General features: G+C 47.9%; 1 protein-coding gene across 1 annotated transcript in view; it reads left to right on the plus strand.

Annotated features, from left to right (window-relative positions):
• The first annotated feature begins 4,292 nt into the window (after positions 1-4,292).
• The window catches only part of GATA4 (GATA binding protein 4), an 81,252-nt gene continuing 73,213 nt past the window's right edge, over positions 4,293-12,331 (plus strand). The window contains exon 1 of the mRNA XM_023252656.2: positions 4,293-4,783. The gene's annotated coding sequence lies outside the window, so the exon portion shown is untranslated. The remainder of the gene's footprint in view (positions 4,784-12,331) is intronic.

The raw sequence follows: 12,331 nt of genomic DNA on the forward strand, positions 1-12,331 counted from the left end.
ATAAACTCAAAATGGATAAAGGACCTGAATGTGAGACAGGAAACCATCAAAACCCTAGAGGAGAAAGCAGGAAAAGACCTCTCTGACCTCAGCCGTAGCAATCTCTTACTCGACACATCCCCAAAGGCAAGGGAATTAAAAGCAAAAATGAATTACTGGGACCTTATGAAGATAAAAAGCTTCTGCACAGCAAAGGAAACAACCAACAAAACTAAAAGGCAACCAACGGAATGGGAAAAGATATTTGCAAATGACATATCAGATAAAGGGCTAGTATCAAAATCTATAAAGAGCTCACCAAACTCCACACCCGAAAAACAAATAATCCAGTGAAGAAATGGGCAGAAAACATGAATAGACACTTCTCTAAAGAAGACATCCGGATGGCCAACAGGCACATGAAAAGATGCTCAACGTCGCTCCTCATCAGGGAAATACAAATCAAAACCACACTCAGATATCACCTCACGCCAGTCAGAGTGGCCAAAATGAACAAATCAGGAGACTATAGATGCTGGGGAGGATGTGGAGAAATGGGAACCCTCTTGCACTGTTGGTGGGGATGCAAATTGGTGCAGCCACTCTGGAAAACAGTGTGGAGGTTCCTCAGAAAACTCAAAATAGACCTACCCTATGACCCAGCAATAGCACTGCTAGGAATATACCCAAGGGATACAGGAGTACTGATGCATAGGGGCACTTGTACCCCAATGTTTATAGCAGCACTCTCAACAATAGCCAAATTATGGAAAGAGCCTAAATGTCCATCCACTGATGAATGGATAAAGAAATTGTGGTTTATATACGCAATGGAGTACTACATGGCAATGAGTAAGAACGAAATATGGCCCTTTGTAGCAACGTGGATGGAACTGGCGAGTGTGATGCTAAGTGAAATAAGCCATACAGAGAAAGACAGATACCATGTGTTTTCACTCTTATGTGGATCCTGAGAAACTTAACAGAAACCCATGGGAGAGGGGAAGGAAAAAAAAAAAAGGAGGTTAGAGTGGGAGAGAGCCAAAGCATAAGAGACTCTTAAAAACTGAGAACAAACTGAGGGTTGATGGGGGGTGGGAGGGAGGGGAGGGTGGGTGATGGGTATTGAGGAGGGCACCTTTTGGGATGAGCACTGGGTGTTGTATGGAAACCAATTTGACAATAAATTTCATATATTGGAAAAAATAAATAAGTAAATAAAGATCAAAATTTAAAAAAATAAAAAAATAAAGAATAGGGAAAACACACCAAAAGCCAAGTGTTCCTCAGAAAGTCTCTCTCTAGCTGTCTCCCAGGTGTGGGTTTTGAGTGACTTTTAGAGAGTTCTGGCTGCTTTTATCAGCAGCACCCTCATCTCCATCTCTGGGGGTTACCTTCTGACCGAGTAGGACAAGCATGTGAGCACATATGACGTTCAGCCCTTTTCCGGACCAGCACACTAAGCAAGAGCCGGCAGGAGGCTCTGCTAACTGGGCCCAAAGCACACCTGGGGTCCCTAGGGTCTCACCACCTCACCCGTCACCATTCTGGTCAGTGAGGGGCCCAGGGCTCCTATCCCTCCCAGGAAAGGCTGGTGCTAGCCTGGACCTGACAGATAGAGCCCCAAGTTAGGCCTCAGGATGGCGAAGTTTCAGGTTCCCCAAAATATCTTCAGACCTCTGGAAAGTTTGAAACCACAGGGGACAAAAATGGGCTTCCCTCCACCTCACAAAAAATTCTGGAACGTAGGGAGAAATGAAAATACGTAAAGGTTCGTTAACTCCCCCGTGATTGTTTTAAGTTTTCAAATTTCCGAACACAGAAAACATGTGCAATCTATAGCTTGCACATTTCTTCCCTGGGCATCCCTAGCTAGCCCCGACCATTATGCTGTGAGGCTCCCAGATTCTTGCAGTCACATGTAGAAGACCGAGGGAAGGAGATATCAGTGCTGGGACTCCAACACAGGTGCTGCTGTCTCTGCACCTTAATCAGAAGTTAGCTCCCTTAATCTTTTAATAAGGAAGCACTTCTATGAGCGCTGTCTCTGCTCCAATGTAACTCCCAAGAGAACCTCATGGACTCCCTTCTTTCCTACTGCAAAATCATTCTCTCTTACAAGCTTCTGAGCAGGCAGGGTAATCTGCCCCTGAATAGAACCCTCAGTAGGAAAAGTGGAAGTTGCCTCTTCTCCAAATTTTAGATCAGAACTCCATAAGGAGTGGAAAACAGCATGGCGGTTCCTCAGAAAATTAAACACAGACTGCTTTATGATCCGGCAATACCACTTCCTGACAACGGGAACGAGACACAGGTATTCGCACAGCCATGCTCAGAGCAGCATTGTTTACAATAGCCAAATCGTCCACCCGGGGGTGAATGGGTGCACCAAAGTGGTCTTTCTACGCAATGGAATATTATTCAGCCTTAAAAAAGGGAGGATATTCTGACACTCGCTGCAACATGGATGAACCTTGAAGACATTACACTAAGTGAAATAAGCCAGTCATAAAAGGACACGTGCTGCACATTTCCACTTAAATGAGGTACCTAGAGTAGCCAAATTCATAGAAACCCAAAGTAGAATGGGGGTTGCCAGAGGCTGGGGGAAGAGGTATGGGAGTTGGGGCTCAAGGGGGCAGAGTTTCAGTTTGGGAAAATGAACAATTTCTGGAGCTGGGCGGTGGTGATGGTTGCACAATATGGATACACCGAATTGTATACCTAAAAGTGGCTAAGATGGTAAATTTTATGTTATACATAGTTTACCATAATTTTTAGTGTTTATTTATTTTGAGAGAGAGAAAGCGTGTGTGCGCAAGTGGGGGAGGGGCAGAGAGAGAGAGAGAATCCCAAGCAGGCTCCATGATGTCAGCACGGAGCCCAACACGGGGCTCGATCCTAGGAACCGTGAGATCATGACCTGAGTTGATATCAAGAGTCAAACGCTTAACTGACTGAGCCACCCAGGTGCCCCTTACCATAACAATTTTTTTTTTAGGAATAGAATTTAGTTTTCATCACTTATATATAACACACAGTGCTCATCCCAATAAGTGCCCTCCTTAATGTCCCTCACCCATTTAGCCCATCCCACCCCCCAAAACCCCTCCAGACCATAATAATTTTTTATAAAGTCCATGAAGGGAAGCTACTTGGGAGAAGACAGTCCTCTGGTGAAATATCGGACGCGCTGCTCCCCTGGAGAAAGAAGGTGGACCCAAGCTTCTGCGTCCTTGTCTTATACTGTTCAGCTCACTCTTTAGGAATTTTAATGATCTGACACCACAGGGAGTTTTACACTAAAATCTTCCTGTGGCATAGTTTTTACAAGCTATTTGGCGGGGGGAAGAGTGTAGAGGCAGATAACAGTAATAGACACCTTATTCATCACTTATAAAAATATTCGTAACTAAAAATTTTTAGAAGGGAAAAATGTTCATTTTCCCCTTGTTTTTCCTTTTTTTCCCAGGCCTTCATCTCTCTAATTTCTTTTCCACTACACGTTTGCTCTTTGATTTCTGGCAGTTCAGTTCCCTTTTCTGTTTCAGGTTCCTGGTCTACATACGGAAAAAAAGGTAGTAGGTTGTGTGTCCTCTCCTCACTTGGCAGAGACCGTTGTAAGGATCCTGGGAGTCTGGGAAGCGCGAACTACGTTAAAGGATAAAGGTATTGTTGTTCTTCTTCTTATTAAGAACCGCCTCTGGGAGATGCTGATTCCACAGAGGAGACTCGCCCTAAATAAGGCCGGGCCTGAGAGAAAAGAATTCCATGCAGCTCGTTCGCCTGATGACTCCAATCAGGCCGCGGCCGGCCGCAGCTCCCTGTTGCTTCCCGTGTGCCTGGCACAGCCCTGCAATCTTGGGTCATTTGTGGGGCAGGGAAGTACGGTGGCCAGTAGAGCTGTACCTCCATGCATTGTAGAGTGATGAGCTCCCCATAGCAGGAGTATTCAAACAGAGTACAGCTAATCACCTCATGGGGATTCCTGCTTTGGGTAAGAGATTGGAATTCTGAGGTATCTTCCAATCCTAAGAATTCACTGATTTCTTTATTGCTACATTAGAGAGCAATTCATCTAGAATCCGACATGGGCTCTATCCTTTTCCAGGCTGTGTGACTGGGCCACCGGCACATTTCTAACCTCTCCAAGCTCAAGGATCTCATACTGTTTTGGAAGCTGCCTGCTGCTCCTGTTGTGAGGAGCCCAGGAAATACTACATGAACAAGTGTTATTTTTTATTGCCTACTGGAAGAGCAGTGCTGCTGTTATTGTTATTTCTGCCCTCAGAGGACGATGTCGCCTAGGCCAGCACCACCAAAGGCTGGACTAGCCTCTGAGAGAGACTTGGGGGGAAGAAGTCTCATGCTGTGAAGTCAGCATTTTTCCCCCACAAATGGTGACTCCTTAAGCTTGTTTCCTGTAGGTCTCAGTCCTTCTGAGTGACCTTCCGGAAGCATCTCTGGAACCTTGTGAACACTGACTTATTAAAAAAACGTCCAACTAGGGCTTCATTCCCTAACAGGGTTTCCTTCCACTTGTACACATACCGAAAAAAAAAAAAAAAAAGCCTTGCTGAATTAATGAACCACTTCTCTTATCTATTTTTCCTGTTATCTAATTCTGAGGGGAAAGCTGGGAGCTCTGAGGGAGCTGGGAGACTCGGCTCACAACGCCTCCCTCCCACCCCGCTGAGAACAGCCTGGAATCCCAGAGACTGAGGGAGGGACGGAGACCGACCGTTCCTGAGAGACTGCCTCACACCAGCCTCAAGGAGCTGCAGGGACACCGCTCCCACCGAGGGTGAGTCCTTTCCTGGCCTTCCTGGGGACCCTCCGCCCGGGAGGAGAGAGAGGCAGGGAGCTGGGAGGCCAGGAAGGCCAGGAGCAGCAGGGCGGAAGGAAGAGAAGGCCGAATGAGCTCTGACTCTCAGGTTTGGGCAGAGGGGAGGTGCGGGGATAGGGGCAGGGAGAAGACCTGCCAGTGAGGATGGGCAAGAGGCTCTCAGACCTTTGAGGACAGGAAGAAAGGATGAGATTCTTGGCAGACCAAACCGCAGATACAAGGCTTCCTTTCCCACTTCTTCCCTGTGCTACATTTTCTCTCTGTTTCCCTTTCTCCCAACTTGGTAGCATGTAGTGTCTCTATTTCCGGGTTCAGCCTCCTACTCCAACAATCAGAAATTGGTGGGGATGGTCAGTCTCTCAGTAAAAAGTAAATAAATACATACCACACAAAAATGCAAACGGATCTGACCAGGTGCCCCTGGGCCCGCTTGTCTTTGCTCGGTCCAACACAGTCAGATCCATGCCTTTCCCCTGGGTCCACGCTGCTGATGCTCAGTCTTGAGAACCCCTTGAGAAAGCTCAGGAAAACCCTTCCTGACCCCTGTCAGACCAGCCCGGTAGGCTCTCAGGCCAGAAAGTCTCAGCCGTGTTTCCTATGGCTTCATTAGTGAATTAGCGAATAGGCCTCAGGGCCCTCGGGATCTGATACTTTTCTTTGCCTATTTACAGGCCAAGGGTCAGCCAGGCTAGGTGTAGGGTTTAATTTTTCATTTATTCTGGAGCCAGACATGTGATGGGAAGGAGGAGTGGAGGTGGGTTTTGCAGGTGCACTGCAATGATTGTGGTTTTCTTCCCCAAGCCCACTGCGTGCTTTGAAGAGCTTGGTTGCATATGCTTTTGCATACAAGATAAAATGACCTTCCCTTTCTATAAATCCTGAGATTGGGCAAATGAGCTCTGAATCGTATTTGTAGCTGAGAAAAGAGCCGAGTCCAAAGGGAGAGACACAGGTGAAGAAAGGGGGGCAGCTCTGAGAAAACACAGGTGGAAAGTGAGAAGATCCTGAGTCCAGAGTGAAGCGTTACTTAACAGCTAAGTTTCTGGGAGAGTTTGAAGGCAGCCGGTTTGTCTGAGTTCCTCCCCTTGCCCAAAGGTTCAAAACAGACAAGGGCATATTTTAACCTTGCAGCCTTAGGGAGGACTGGGTGAGCCCTTTCTTAGAATCGGGTAGGATTTAGTGCAGTCTCTTGGTGTCTGTGCACTTATTACAAATACCAGTTCTGCAAAACAGAGAATGGAAAATTGTTCCTTCGTGTATGCTTCCCTCTCCCAAAGCCTTGCTGGCTTCCACCAGGATAAATTCAAAAGCTGTCTCAAACTTTATTTTCCCCCTGCCCAGCTCCAGCTTGCCTTGGCCCTCCTCATTTCCCCTGAGTCCCCACACACTCACTCTCCTGCGGATTCACCAAGATGGAGGGAAACTGGAAGGCTTTTAGCTGGGCAGGATTAAGGAAGTGCCAATATCTGAAATGAGGGGAAGCATGACTGTGAAAGTCTGCTAGAATCCCACAACCTCTCATCACAAAACTGGCTTGGCTCTTTTATTAGTAGTAGTGATTAAGTGTTTTGTCTCTGTTAGTCTTCTTTGGATAAATGGGCCTAGAGTAAAAAGATATTTGAAAGTCCCAATTTATGAAGTTTTTTTTTTGTTTTTTTTTTTTGTTTTTTTTTTTACAGAACACATTGGAGTTCATTTTTAGTGATGTAGACATTTCCTCTTTCTTCTGAAGAATTTGTGAAAGTGATTTTTCATTGACGAGTTCAAGGGGCGGGGGGTGGGACGTTTAGACAGTTTTGTGAGGTTGGTATTGAGGAAATGGGAATAAGTTGCTCTTTATCCCTGCTCTATTTCTCAAGCCCAATAAAATATCCATTTCAAATGACTTTCTAATGCCTAGTTATATTTGCCAAGTGATTTATAGGACGTAAAGTTACAGTTTGCATGTGTCAGTCCAGAGATGTGTTAAGGCTGGGGACAGTAGAGAAGACGGCGTTGAGGGCTGGGGCAGCACAGACACTGAATAAATTCAAACGATCAATCTCCAACTGTCTAAACACAGCACCAAGTGGAGATTCGAGACAATTATCCGAATAATTGCGAGGGGGGAGGGGGGCACTTTCACCTACCTTATCTAGATAAAGGGGCGACACAAGCAAATATTCGTGGCCCTGAAGGCCCTGCCTCGGTTCTCTCCATGATCACGGGAATTGGGGCGATGTTTCTGTAGGTTCTTGGAGCTGAGTCGGGATGGGGCCCGAATGAGAGGTTTCTAGAGAAGCTTAAAAAGGGCTCCCACCGCGCCACTGGGGGCCGAGGGGGGGGGGGGGGACGTGCCCCGCGGGACGCTCCGCGGGGCCTGATAAAGCCGCGGAGCAGATCTAAGGTCAATAAACCAAGTGGCGTCAGGCTCTGGCGGAGGGTAGGAAGGGACGGGAGAGAAAAGGGAGCAGGCTTAAGGTTGCCGGAAAAATGAAAAGAACCGAGGACGGCTGAGTTCCAAATCTGGGCGCCAGTGACGAGCGCGCGGGGCCGGAACCCTGGGTCTCAGTGCGGGCGCGCAGCCGGGGAAAGGGAGCCGGCCAGGCGGACTGGGTGGGGTCCCCGCGGCGCGGCCCAGCGAGAATAGCGACGACCTTAAAAGTGTCCCCGGGGAGGCCTTAGTGGGACGAGTCTGGGGCGAACAGTCCTAACCCCGTGGAGAGTTTGGTGAAGGAAACGAAAAGTAATTTTTTTTTTAATTTAAGGAAGGAAGGGGCGATGGAGATTCCCAAATAATGGGAACACTCAATAAAGCTTCAGGGACCCCTCAAAGAGGCAGAGAAATGCCCCTAAAGTGGGGGGGGGGGGAAGAAGACCGTATTAATTAGTGATCAATATTAATCCCTTTTGGGTGGAGCTTAAAAGTTTACAAATTCACTTCACATCGAGGTGTTCTTTCTCCCACACCTTACATGACGGGAAGAAAGATTGGGAGAAGTTACTCTGCCCAAAGTTACATCGCCTGGGTGCACCGCAAAGGGGCTCGAACCCTTTGCCAAACAACTCCTCATCAGGAGCGATCTTCCCGGGAGCAAGCCCCGTGAGAAGCACGCAGCCCTCGCGGAAACCCGGGCAATGGAAACCCGAAGGGACGCTGCTCTCCCGTAGGCTGGGTTAACGTCCCGAGTCCCTGGTCCCTCTGGGTGAGCCGCTCGTGCACAGTCCGAGTGGCCAGGTGGGAAAACGAAGCGGTGGTGGTGGAGACGGCTCCTGCCTGCAGCAACAGGAGGCCAGGAGGAAACCCCGAGCGCGCGACCACACCTTCTAGACCAGCGGATCTTTGCAAAGAAACAACTAGACCGCTTGAGTTCCTGGCCACTTTGCAGCGGAACCTCCTCTTATCGTTTCTATTCCTGGCGAGGCTGAGGTTAGGTTGGTTTGGACGCATTCAACCATTAGGGCGCCACATAGGCCAGATCACCTCACACGGGTGTCGCTCCGGCGGCCCCCAGCCTCCCGAGCGGGGGTTATGGGCGAGAAAGCCCAGGCCGCAGACAGCAGAGTCCAGGTCGCGGTCAGTCGTGTGATCTCGTGCCGGGGCCTGGTGCTGCTCAGAACGCGTCCCGGATCGCCTTCTCCCAGATCTGAGCTTGGGGAGCTTAGACCCCGGGAATGCTCAACGCACAGATGGACCCGGGAGCCTAGGAGATCCGCCTGCGCGCGGTTCCAAGGGCAGGGGCTGGCGCGACCCTGGACCCGCTCGCCCCAACGCCGCTGCCCTCACGGTCTGGGCAGCGACTAGGGGAGCGAAGCCGCATCCTTCCGCTGTCGTTCCAGTCTCTAACGCCCACGTAAGGTCCCGAAACAGGCCAAGAATTACAGTAGGAGTTTCATCAAAACGTGTATTTTTACACGCACACACCCACCCCCCGTGAGGCTGTTCCGCATTTCAACATCCCCCTGCAGATAGACACCTCCTTCCCACCCTAGTCGAGGGCTCAGCGAACCCGACTCCAGTCCGCAAGGCACTGGTTCAATCCTTTCCTTGGCCGGGTTTGGAGGGTTCCTAAGGGACTTGGATGGCACCCGGATCTGGCTCGCGGGCTTAGTGGCTACGGACGCAGAGTTCAGAGTCTCCCTCAGCCGCGTTCAAAGAGCCTTAATATTTCATGCACAGTTTCTGCCGGCGCGGAGGCCGGAAGCAGAGATTTCTCGAAGCTTCGGGACCTGGGACTTGCGGAGAGGCCACCGGATTCCCAGGCCTGGGCAAGCTGAAGTTCTGGGGAAGGGCACTGCCTTTTTATCATTTCTGGCCGCAAACTCAACAGTTCCTCAGCGCCCCTCCTTCTGAGCCTAGAAAAGACTCCTGGCAGACCCTTCCCAAATCACATTTCGCTAAACCCAGGGTCAGTAGTGGCAACCCTGCGCACAGATGCCCGCCCCAGGGGGCCGGTGTCCAGGCGCCGGGCGCGGCTTTTACCGGGTCGGTGTTTGGCAGGGCGGAGTTTGGAATGGCTGCTGCTTTTTCTTAGATGCCGTGATGTGTCGTTTCTCCCTCATCCACCCTACCCACCGGTCTTAGGGATTTTCTTTATTCGTTTAGTATTGTCTTAGCTTTCCCTGTTTTCTCCTTTCCTTCGTTCATCCCCACCCATCCCCACCTCCCTCTCTGATTCTCGTTCCCCTCCCTCTAATTCAATTCCTGAGTTTCCTTTTCTTGCTTAATCAAAATCTTTCCCCCTTACTTTGTTCTTTATCTATAAAACGTGCTCTTCGTTTTTAACTGCGTGCCTTTCTATTTGCCCGGTCCTTGGCGGCTGCAGACCGGGCTGATCTTAGTGACCGCAGGATGCTTCCAGACACACGTCCCACATTTAAAATTTCCCTGTGTCTGGCTTGATCTTTTCTCATCCCAACCATAGACCCTTCCCCCTCGTGATAAATTCGTTTTTATTAATTTGGGTGTACCACTTGCGTGCAGAACTTACTGGATAAAGATGTCTCCTTGGGTGAATCAGAAGCCTTCTGTTGGCGAATTATTTTGATGTCTGGATATTAATCTACACAGTAGCTGTGCCGTTTGTCCTTACGAAATTTCTTGAATTTCCACCTCTAAATAAATAGCATACTATAAAATCATTTTCCAGTGGCTAAGTGGAAGTCTACCAAGATTGATTCACTACAAAACACGATGCAGGGTTTTTTGTTGTTGTTTTTTTTTTTTTTTTTTTTAATGTTGTAGAAACATTTCCTACTGAGCCAGATGATTTGTCCTGCCACACCATTTATTATGGCTTTTCACTAACTGCAAGATTTAACAGGAAATTGATATGGTATAAATAGATAACTTTTCCTTGTTCACCAGCTAAGACTTTATTTGCTTTCTGTTATATCACAGTACTTCTATCATAATAATGATAGAACAATTAGTCTCTCCTTGTAGATAAATAATGATTTTGAGCATTTATCATTGTTTTATGTAGAATTTGTTGTTAGAGCATACATGAAATTCTTACTTTTTTATAATAGTGTTGATAAATAGTAGATCCTTTTTTGCTTTTAGATAATGACTGGAGACAAAAAAAAATCACTTGTAGGGGAAAAAATCCTTAAGGTTTATTTAAGGAACTTAAAGAAAACTCTAAAGAAACTTTTCCTGAACAAACAGGATCATTAACAGGTAAAAACTTGACCATGGAGAATTAGGAAGGGAGGTCAGAAAGTCAGCTATGTTTCCTCTGCAACGATGCAAGAACAACAAAAATTAGGAAAGGTACAGCCTTCCTGGTCTCATGCAGCAGTCGCTGTGCAAAAGCATCTCTCTGGTATTAAGGGGAGGGAGGGTGTTATCGTCAAAGTGTTTCCAGCTTCTCAGAAGTTGACAAGAAGAATCTATGAGTTACTGTCTTAGAACTGCTCCCCAGAATTCAGCAAATAGTAACTACCGACCACTTCAGTAGTTACTTAAATGCTATGGGGGGAGGGAGTGAAGGATTTAGGGTCCAGAGCAAGTTCTGAGAAGAGGCGCTATGTGGAAACAGCCTTGGGGCCCCAGGATTTGTTAGCAGCTCTCTGCTCTCCCTTGCCTTCTAGATTCCCCAGGCTTCTCAGGGCTGCCTTAGAAAGCTCTCACCAGAGTGGCCGCCCGGGTTTGCTCCAGCCACGATAACGGAGGGGCTTGCTATCTAATCTGGACAGCAGCATGAACAATCCATTAGACCTCAGCATTTATCCGGGGCGGGGGTGGAGGGAGGGATGCGGTCTGGCTGCCCCACCCGGTTCTGGGAGGCTTTGAGCTAACCCATCGGCGACAGGAGGGATTAATGAAATAGAGAATTTTGTGTGGACTCAAAACTGACCACTGAATAATATGCTTGCTGATGCTGGTAAATTATAACTCTACCCATTGTCAGTGTAAGGACGAACTAGAATCCCTTTGGGTTTGGCAGATCACATTTCCTTTTAAGAAGTTCAGAATATTTTTACATTATCTCATTCAAACTCTACACCAGTCAAAGAGCACTGTAAGAATCCAATAATCACCAATATTCCTTGGGACTTGGGAGGCTTAAATCCATCCACCATTCTTTCGGTCATTCATTCAGCAAACATTTACAAAGCTTTTCTCTGCACCAGGCATTGTGCCTTGTACTGACAGGTTAAATTATTTGCCCAAGATGAGAACTTCACTGGTGACCGGGGTGGGACCCTAAATCAACTATTCCAGTCCCGTGACTGCTCACTTCTTTACTCCAACACATACAAATCAGAGACGTCGGGAGCTAGAAGGGCCCCAGAGGTTATCTGGTTCAGCCTTCCATTCAGTGCAAGGAATCCCCTCCCCAGAAGGCCAGCAACAGTCTCTACCCTCTACTGGTGCAGTGACAATCGCTCCTGCCTAAGCTTTCCACTTGAATGTGGCTCATAGGACTGGCAGGTCTTTCCCTGGGAGAAGACCACCTCTGCTTGCCCATACCTAAACTCAGGGTGCTTAGTCCCTTATGCTGCTGTGACCCACACTACCCCCACCAACCCAGCTGTGTCACTTCCCCTTCAGACTTCTCTTGGAAAGGGAGATCCCGGGTGCTGGACAGGAACCCCCGTGAAACTTTAAGGCTCTATGGGTCTTAGTCAATCCTCATTTGCCCACAGAGGGTATTTGCTGGCAGAAGAAACACTATAGGCAGTAGCCAAAGAATCACAAAAGCTTGGATTCTAGTCCCAATGCAACTCCCCACAAACTGGGTGACCTCAGGCAAGTTATTTCTCTTCTATTTCTGGCATATCCTAGAAATAAGATGTATGAATGTGCTTCTTAATAGATGAGTGCCACCTTCTTCACAGACAAATTTTCCCTTCATAGATAATCTGAGATTATTCTCATTTACTGGTTAAAACCTTAAAAGCTACAAAAGGCAACTTCTGGGCAGTGAACTCATGACAAAGAACATTCTGGAGACTTTAGATTTGCCGAGATACTACATTCAAGTTTGGTCAGTGGTAAGAGTTTGGACTCTGATGTGA

The sequence above is a fragment of the Felis catus genome, chromosome B1 (assembly GCF_018350175.1).
Source record: "Felis catus isolate Fca126 chromosome B1, F.catus_Fca126_mat1.0, whole genome shotgun sequence".
NCBI classification, from domain to species: Eukaryota; Metazoa; Chordata; class Mammalia; order Carnivora; family Felidae; genus Felis; species Felis catus.